General features: G+C 37.7%; 1 pseudogene; it reads right to left on the bottom strand.

Annotated features, from left to right (window-relative positions):
* Positions 1-4,261: 4,261 nt before the first annotated feature.
* LOC144372832 (isocitrate dehydrogenase [NADP] cytoplasmic-like) overlaps positions 4,262-7,714 on the bottom strand; it is a 17,965-nt pseudogene continuing 14,512 nt past the window's right edge.

Genomic DNA, 7,714 nt, shown 5'->3' with positions numbered 1-7,714 from the left:
CCTCTACTTTGGACCCACAGAGAATCATTTACAACCCATTGTCTGTTCTGCAGGGCCAAGGGACTAGGTCTCAGGATATTGCATGTTCTCTAAGCCCATGGATTTTTAAAGATGTTTCACTATCACCCATTCTTCACCTCCATCACCTTATATACCAGAACAAGGGGAGTATATAAGTTTCTGAATAATGGAAAGTTTCTGAATAATGGACGAGTTGTTTATCTCATTCCTGTGATTTTTCTCCTTTTGTACGTTAACAAGTTTGCATGCCTTTTCTCCTATTTAATCTGTCTTTTTCTGTTTATTTCAGTGAAATTTCAAAGAGGAGAGAGAAAATTTTCCTTCACCTTACACTAGCCTATGTTATTAAAAAAATATCAAGGTTTAGGAAGACAAAGAAAGGCTGAGGACCTATTTAAGACAAGTGGAGTGTGAAAATAAAAAGGAAAATCAGGTGAAAGCAACACCAGAAGAGTTTTTGAAAATGAAGTGGAGGGAAGGCTGGGGTTGTAGCTTAGTAGTAGAGCTTGCCTAGCATGGGAAGTCCAGGGTTCAGTCCAAAGTACTGCAAAACACACACGTTTGCACACACCATTAAGGAAGTAGCACTCATGTGCATCTCCAGATTATGCCTGAGAACCTGGGAATGTGAATTTTGGCCACCTCCACTCTTTGAGTGCAGGCATCTGAAATGACCAGATAATTATATCATGTTCAGAGACTCAAGATGTGGGTCAAGAGGTTATTGAGCTCTAGTTTCACAGATATTCTTACTAAGCACATATATTCTTTTCTCTATCTTCTACCCACCTAACAGTGCCCGTGCTTTCCCAGTATTCAATAGAAGTTTCCTGTGTAAAATTTTTTTGCCATTTTGTCATAATTCAGAACTGCTTTCCCAGGAAAGATTCTTGCTTCCCCTACTTCTTTGAAACCATGATTTAGAACTGTCTGAGCTGTTTTCCAAATTGCAGATTCTAAGATCCAAAATAAAGTATTCTTTAGTTTCTGGTTTTGAATTGATAGACTGGAAGCATGACAACTACATGCAATGTATGATCCTGAAGGTGAACAGGGGAAGCCAGAAATATCACTGGGGCAGTTGTTGAGATTTTAATAGAGACTGTATTGCATTGTATTAATGTTAGATTTCCCAATTTGGATAATTTCACTGTGTTTGTATAAGAGAATATCCTTGTGTTTTTAAAGAAAATACACACTGAAGTATTTAGGAGCAAAGGATTAAAATTTCTTCAAACTACTCTAAAATAGCTCAGGGAGTGTGGGGGAGGAGGGGGAGAGCATATTTGCATGCATGGGGCAGTGGAGAGAATATGATATATCAAATGGTGGAATAGTAAAAATGTCCTCACACTATTCTTGGAATTTTTCTGTAAATTTGGAACAGCATCAAAAGTAAAAGTTATAAACAATGCTACAATGCCTGCAAATTTCTACTCCTGCAGAGCCTGAGATATCATGGAAATTCAAAGTTGTTTCTTTTTCCAGAGCAGTCAGCAATTCAGAAGTTATTTTCCTTAACATTAAAAAATAGGGACTGTGGAATAAAACCTCCAATATGAGAGAAGTGATAGGACTACAGCAATTTTACTGAGTGTTGACATAATATCAAGATTTCATTATTATTTTTAGATTAGCTTCTAATCCTCTCTCTTTAACCAAACTCTTAATTTCAGGGAAATTTTTATTATATAAAAATGTTGATGGGGCTGGGGATGTGGCTCAAGCGGTAGCAGACTTGCCTGGCACGTGTGCGGCCCGGGTTCAATCCTCAGCACCACATACCAACAAAGATGTTGTGTCCGCCGAGAACTAAAAAAAATAAATATTAAAAAAAATTCTCTCTCTCTCCTCTCTCTCTCTCTCTTTAAAAAAAAGATGTTGAAGTGGGAGATAGGAAGTCATGAGTTGGTGTCTTAGAAAAATTTCATGTAGAACACAGGGGATAGCTGTGATTCTAATTGTTAAGATTAACACTTAAATATTTTCAGTAAAAAAATTCTTCCTAAGGAACAGTATCTGCAACATTTAGAGAATTTCAAAGCCTGGAACTCTCTTCATTTCTGTCCCTGGATCTTCCTACCATCAATGTTTTCCATGTCAACTATTTGGACTCTCTAGTTGTTTCAGAATAAACCATTACCCTGTGGAGGTATTGGTCAGCATCTGCTCATCTGATTATTTTAGAACATTAAGTATTTTTGGAAGATGCTGATCCTGGTGGCCAGTGGAGCAGCACTCATGAACTCCCAGGATCTGTGAGTGATAGAGGGACTTAAAGATCATCCAATCCCATGCTATCATTTGTTGGCAAAAGAAAACATTCGATATTTTCTTCTTTTACCCAAACCTGAAACAGGCAGATGGTGGAAAGAGCCCGATCTGTTATAGATTCCTGAGCACTAGTGGCTATCAATGTATTTTGCAATCTTGATCAAAGGCCCCATTTACCTTCCCCATGAAACGCTGAACAAACATGGGCTGCTATGTAGAGCAAAGGGATAATAGAGGATCAAACCCAAGCCTCATGCAAGCTAGGCAACCTCTGTACCATTAAGTTGCATCCCCAGTCCTGCTTTTTAAATTAATTCAAATCATATCAGTGGAAGGGGAACTGGGTCCTCTAATAGTTATGATGGCTTAGATGAGGAGAGTGAAAATATATTTTATTTGACAATTTTTTAGATGTGAACTTTAAATGTTGAAGTAATTTGAAAGGCCAAAGGTTCAATAATATGAAGGAACTTAAGTTTCACCAGTTTGTTGGACATCAAGGGGCTTTAAGGTAATATCAGCTCCAACTCTAAGTTAATCAGTCTAATTTTATGGTTTCTAATTAAAAACAGTTGTACAATCTCTTAAGACTTCAGTGAGAATTAAATGCAAGTAGAGAATTATGTAAAATAACTGATGTTCCTTGTCCTTCTAATCCAAATTTATACTATTAAACAAAAAAGATTTAGAAGCGTTAATGTTAAAATTGATTCGTTGTTATATCTTTATATTGGAACAAATACTAGCCAAAAAATAACTTACCAGTTTACAATGCTCTCAAAGCCAAACAAAATATAATGGCATGTTAATTCTAAATTTTGTAAAATCTTATTCATAACTATAGTTATATAAACTTTAAAAAAAATCTGTATGGGAGAGAAAAACATTTATTGCCTATTTTTTGAATAGTTTTATCTGGATGCAATGCTTTTTTTCCTATTGCCTGAGTGACATAGTTGATTGTATGAGAAGAATGGATATCCCATTCCCTCATCCCTCAAGAGAGCTCACGTGCCTTGCCTTCTAACTTCAGTTTGACTGGAGATAAATTGCCCAAGACATAGGGCCTTGCCTGCTTAATGATATTCTTCTGTGTGGGGCTGTTCAAGGCTCTAGAGCTTAGACTGGGGTGTACCTCAAGGGTAGCACTGAGGAAACGGTCAAATGTACATCTTGAGTTAGCTCTACCCCACAGGAGTCTGAAAAACTCCATGTGTTATTGGGCCTACGGTATGCTAAGGAAGTGTCTGTGGCCTGACTCTAAGCTTGTCAGGAAATAGCCAAGAGATATCCACCCCAGCTTACTGAATTCTGAGGCATGAGAGTGCAAAACCTCACAGGGCCTCCCTCTCAAAGATGCTAGGATATGGACAGCCTTTCTCTAAGTATGGTAAGCTAGGGAAGCCTCCTCGACTTGTTTTTCTCCCTCAGCCCCCATGTGCCCTGCCAGTACTCATTCATTAACTTATCTCAGGGATTCATCCAGTTCTCAGTGCCACTGCTCCAGCTGGGTCTTAACTGTTTCCTGCCTGCAGTAATCCAACAGCCTCCTAGAAGGTTTTCCTCTCTCTATGTGCCCACCATTCTACCCCTCATCACCTATTTTTTTTAAAAGAGCTGCCCTAAGTGCTACTTTTAAAAATGAAAATATAATCATGTCTCTTCCTTCTTAAAAGGCTTCATTGGCCCCCTACTAACCTTTAAGATAATGCCTGAACTCCTCAGCGGTGCATGGACAGAATCTATTGTCTAATTACTCCTTTAGTAATGACCTTTGGCCATTCTCATTCCTCTCGATGTAGTGGGATCCACCTCTCACTGTTTACTTATCCATCCCCCCTCCCTCCCCCCCCAGTTAATTCTTGAGAGCAGAGATTTTCCCCGCCCCCCACCCCAGATCAAATCCCTATGGCAAGGAGCCAGAATAAGGCATAAGGCATAAGCATAAATAAAAACCCAGAAAAGAGTCATTAGCACTTGATTTTAATTAAAATTAACAGTTCAGATGAAGACTGGACTAGAATAGTGTTTAATATCAACCTCTGAGAAATCATATTTATATAAAACAAATGAAACAGGCCAGGAGAAGTCCAAAAAAGGTACAGTTTACATTATTGCACGTGGATAAAATGCTATTTAGGGTAGCAAAATCCTCAGGCCAGAGGAGGAGGAAGAAAAGACAAATACAGAAGATAAACCTCTAGGAAGTATTTATTTTGCATTCTGAACTCCCCAGTGTCCTCAAAAGTATTTAGCACTTTGGACACATTCACTATGCTCTTGAAAAAAATGACTGCAATGACTTCAACATGTTTTAGTTACACTTGCATTCTTTGTTCTAGTCATGTGCAAGATCAATGTGTAGCTACCTCACATACTGGGACATCTGTAACACCAAAATTCCCAGTGCCCACAGTCATGGACAACAGGGAAAGGGAGTAAAGTACTATATTATACAGATTTTAGGGAACAAATACTGTGGCTATTGTTAACCCTTTTGAGCACTCTTGATTTTGGTCATTTATATTGGAACATGTGAAGGAATAACATTGAATATGAAAGTAACTCCTAGGCTGCTTCTAGAAAATAAAACACAATTTAAAAAGAGTTCTCTTCCATGTTCAGGAAGGTGGCAATTACTGTATATATAAGAAAAGGGGTGTAAACTTATAGAAAAGATCAACGCCAGCTTACAAACAAATTATAAAATTGATTTTGTTTTAACCTGTGAGTGTAATACAAAAAAATGTAAACTTGTGGACCTAGTTACCAAGACCACTTATCCTCCTAAGCCCAGACATGAAATTAAAGTTTGGCTTGAGCTAGTTTTATCTTCAAGTTTTCTCCAAGTTTGTCCATGAACTCAAAGGTATTCAAGTAGTCAGAACGCTGTACGCTAAAAGAAGAGAAAAAAGGAAAGATGGAAATTTAGTTTGTTTCTAATATTGTAGGAGGTAGAGAAAAAAATCCTAAAAACACTACTTAACAGTATTCTATCTATTTCTAGAAGTCAACTGATTAATGTTACCAAGCTACAAGAATACAGACAATGACTATGTTTCCAGTTCATAGGGCTGACCCAGTCTTGGGCATCCTGCAGTGGAGGCTGAAGCACAAACATTCACAGTAGGTTCCATGCCATGTAGCTTTGAGGTTGAAACTATCAAAAGTTTCAGTTTAGACTAATCCAATGAGAGCAGACTCATCCTACTCCTTAATTCTTAGAAATAACAAAACCTGTTGAGAGTATAGCCATGCTTTACCTACATTCTCATTCACCGTTACATGTTCTTAAAAAAGCTTAAATGCTCTTGTTTTCATCAGTGTTTTATTTAAGAAAAACAAAAAAGAATGGACTAACTGACATAATCATGCTGGTACATGCCCATCAAATAGGCTGCAAAGATCCTATAGATATTACATATACTATACAGATTGGAACATTTCAAACATTGTATTCTTGATGGAAATTCAAGTTAAGAAATTTGCAGTGATTGAGTATATGCACTTTATTGGGGTGTACTGAAATCTCTGAGGATATACCAGTTGGGACTTGGTATTAGTGTTAATATTTTCTAAAATTTCTTAAGATGAGTCCTGGGAACTAACTCTGACTTTGAGAGAGTTATCTGATTAGCAGCTAATGCAATGGAATACTGGTTACCATGTCCTCAGAAAAGCCCAAGGCAATCAATGCACAGTAAGTTCCACTGTACCGAAGGTTAGTGGAACTTAAGGAAGTGATAGTAATCAATGAACATCTTATACTTGCGCTACTTATTTGTCTCATTTGTAAATTAAAGAAAATAATGGGATGGAATTAGCTAGACTCTGAGTTCCCTTTTTTCCTAATTGACTATCATTTTCTTAAAATTAAATAAGTTGTTCATTCAATTATTGTTAACTAGATCAGCAAATTATAGCCCAGCCATAGAATAAATTTAGCCTGTAGTCTGGTTTTGTACACAAAAGTATAATTGGCAAGTTGCTGTATCTATGCATCTTTGTATTATCTATGACCACCTTCCTGCCACAACAGTAGATGCCAAGTTTAGTATTTGCATAGTTTTCAAAAGACTGTATGTCCCACAAACTAAAATGTAGCTGGGCTTGGTGGCATATGCTTGTAAGCCCAGCTACCAGAAGATTGAGGCAGGAGGATCACAAATTCAAGGCTAGCCTGGGCAACTTAGTAAGACCCTGACAAAAAAAAAATCCTAAAGATATAGCTCAATGATGGAGCATTCTTGAGTTCAATCACCAGAAACCCCCCTGCCCCCCACATACACATACACAATCTGAAATGTTTACTGTCTGATACTACATAATGTCTACTGACCCCTAAAAAGGATGATGGATATCAATTTACATAATTACAAAAAACACTGGTGTTTTGAGGCTGGTGAGGGTAAATGGCAATCTGACCACAGAGTTCAGGGCATCTTATACTTACTTGGGTAGACCTTTAATGCAAGCAGCCAAGTTTTTGGTCATAAAGCCAGTCTCAATGGTCTCAATGCAGACTTCTTCCAAAGCCTTTGCAAAGATGCCAAGTTCATTATTGTTATCCAGCTTTGCTCTGTGGGCTAACCCTCTGGTCCAGGCAAAAATGGAAGCTAAAAAAGAGAAACAGTCATCCCAGGTCTAAGAATTCCCAAATCTTTCACAATTCTCCCAAACAAAACATTTTAAAAAATTTAGGTTGTGGGCTTTATTAGATGATATCCATATAGGACAGAAGTTTTAGGAAAGCTGGAAATACTTTCCCAAATAGAAACTACCCCCCAATACCCCAAAACCCCAGAGGAAAGGGACCAGGGGGTGGTGGAAGGAGGGAGGGGGAATGTGCTATGAAGTGATATTGGCCAAGTTTTGTTGTTATATTTTGCGCACGGACAATATGTAACAACAAACCCCACCGTTATGAAACTATAATGCACTAAGAAAAAGTGTGGGAAAAAAACCTACATTTTAATGGTATGGTACTAGAGCTTGATGTTTAAGGTATTTCTGTCTTAGAAAAGGTCTCTATATCTTTTGTCTACATGTCTACATTGGTCTCCTCTTTTTAGGCTGCTATCTCTTTTTAAAGTGCTGTCCTTGACACCTTGTTGAAGGCATCTATCCATGTGACTTTAGATGTGTAGCCTCCAGTGACATTTCACTGCTCTAGGGACAGTTGATACAGTTGTTGATAATATTCTTTTCTGTAATGTATACTATTCTACAAAATAGAAAAGCACATTTTGAGAACATTATTAAGCATGTTAAAATAGCTCCTATTAGTAGAATTCATTAGCTACTTGCTGATGACTTTTCACACAAAACACTGAGTAGCCTAAGGAATGTGCCTGAGTTCCTCTGGAGATCGCCTTTGGAGAACACTCTCTTGTCAGAAATCGATGTAGGAGTAGACACC

This window comes from Ictidomys tridecemlineatus, unplaced genomic scaffold (genome assembly GCF_052094955.1).
Source record: "Ictidomys tridecemlineatus isolate mIctTri1 unplaced genomic scaffold, mIctTri1.hap1 Scaffold_170, whole genome shotgun sequence".
Taxonomy (NCBI): domain Eukaryota; kingdom Metazoa; phylum Chordata; class Mammalia; order Rodentia; family Sciuridae; genus Ictidomys; species Ictidomys tridecemlineatus.
Note: the sequence above shows the minus strand (reverse complement) of the source record. Positions and strands in the feature narration are given on the sequence as shown.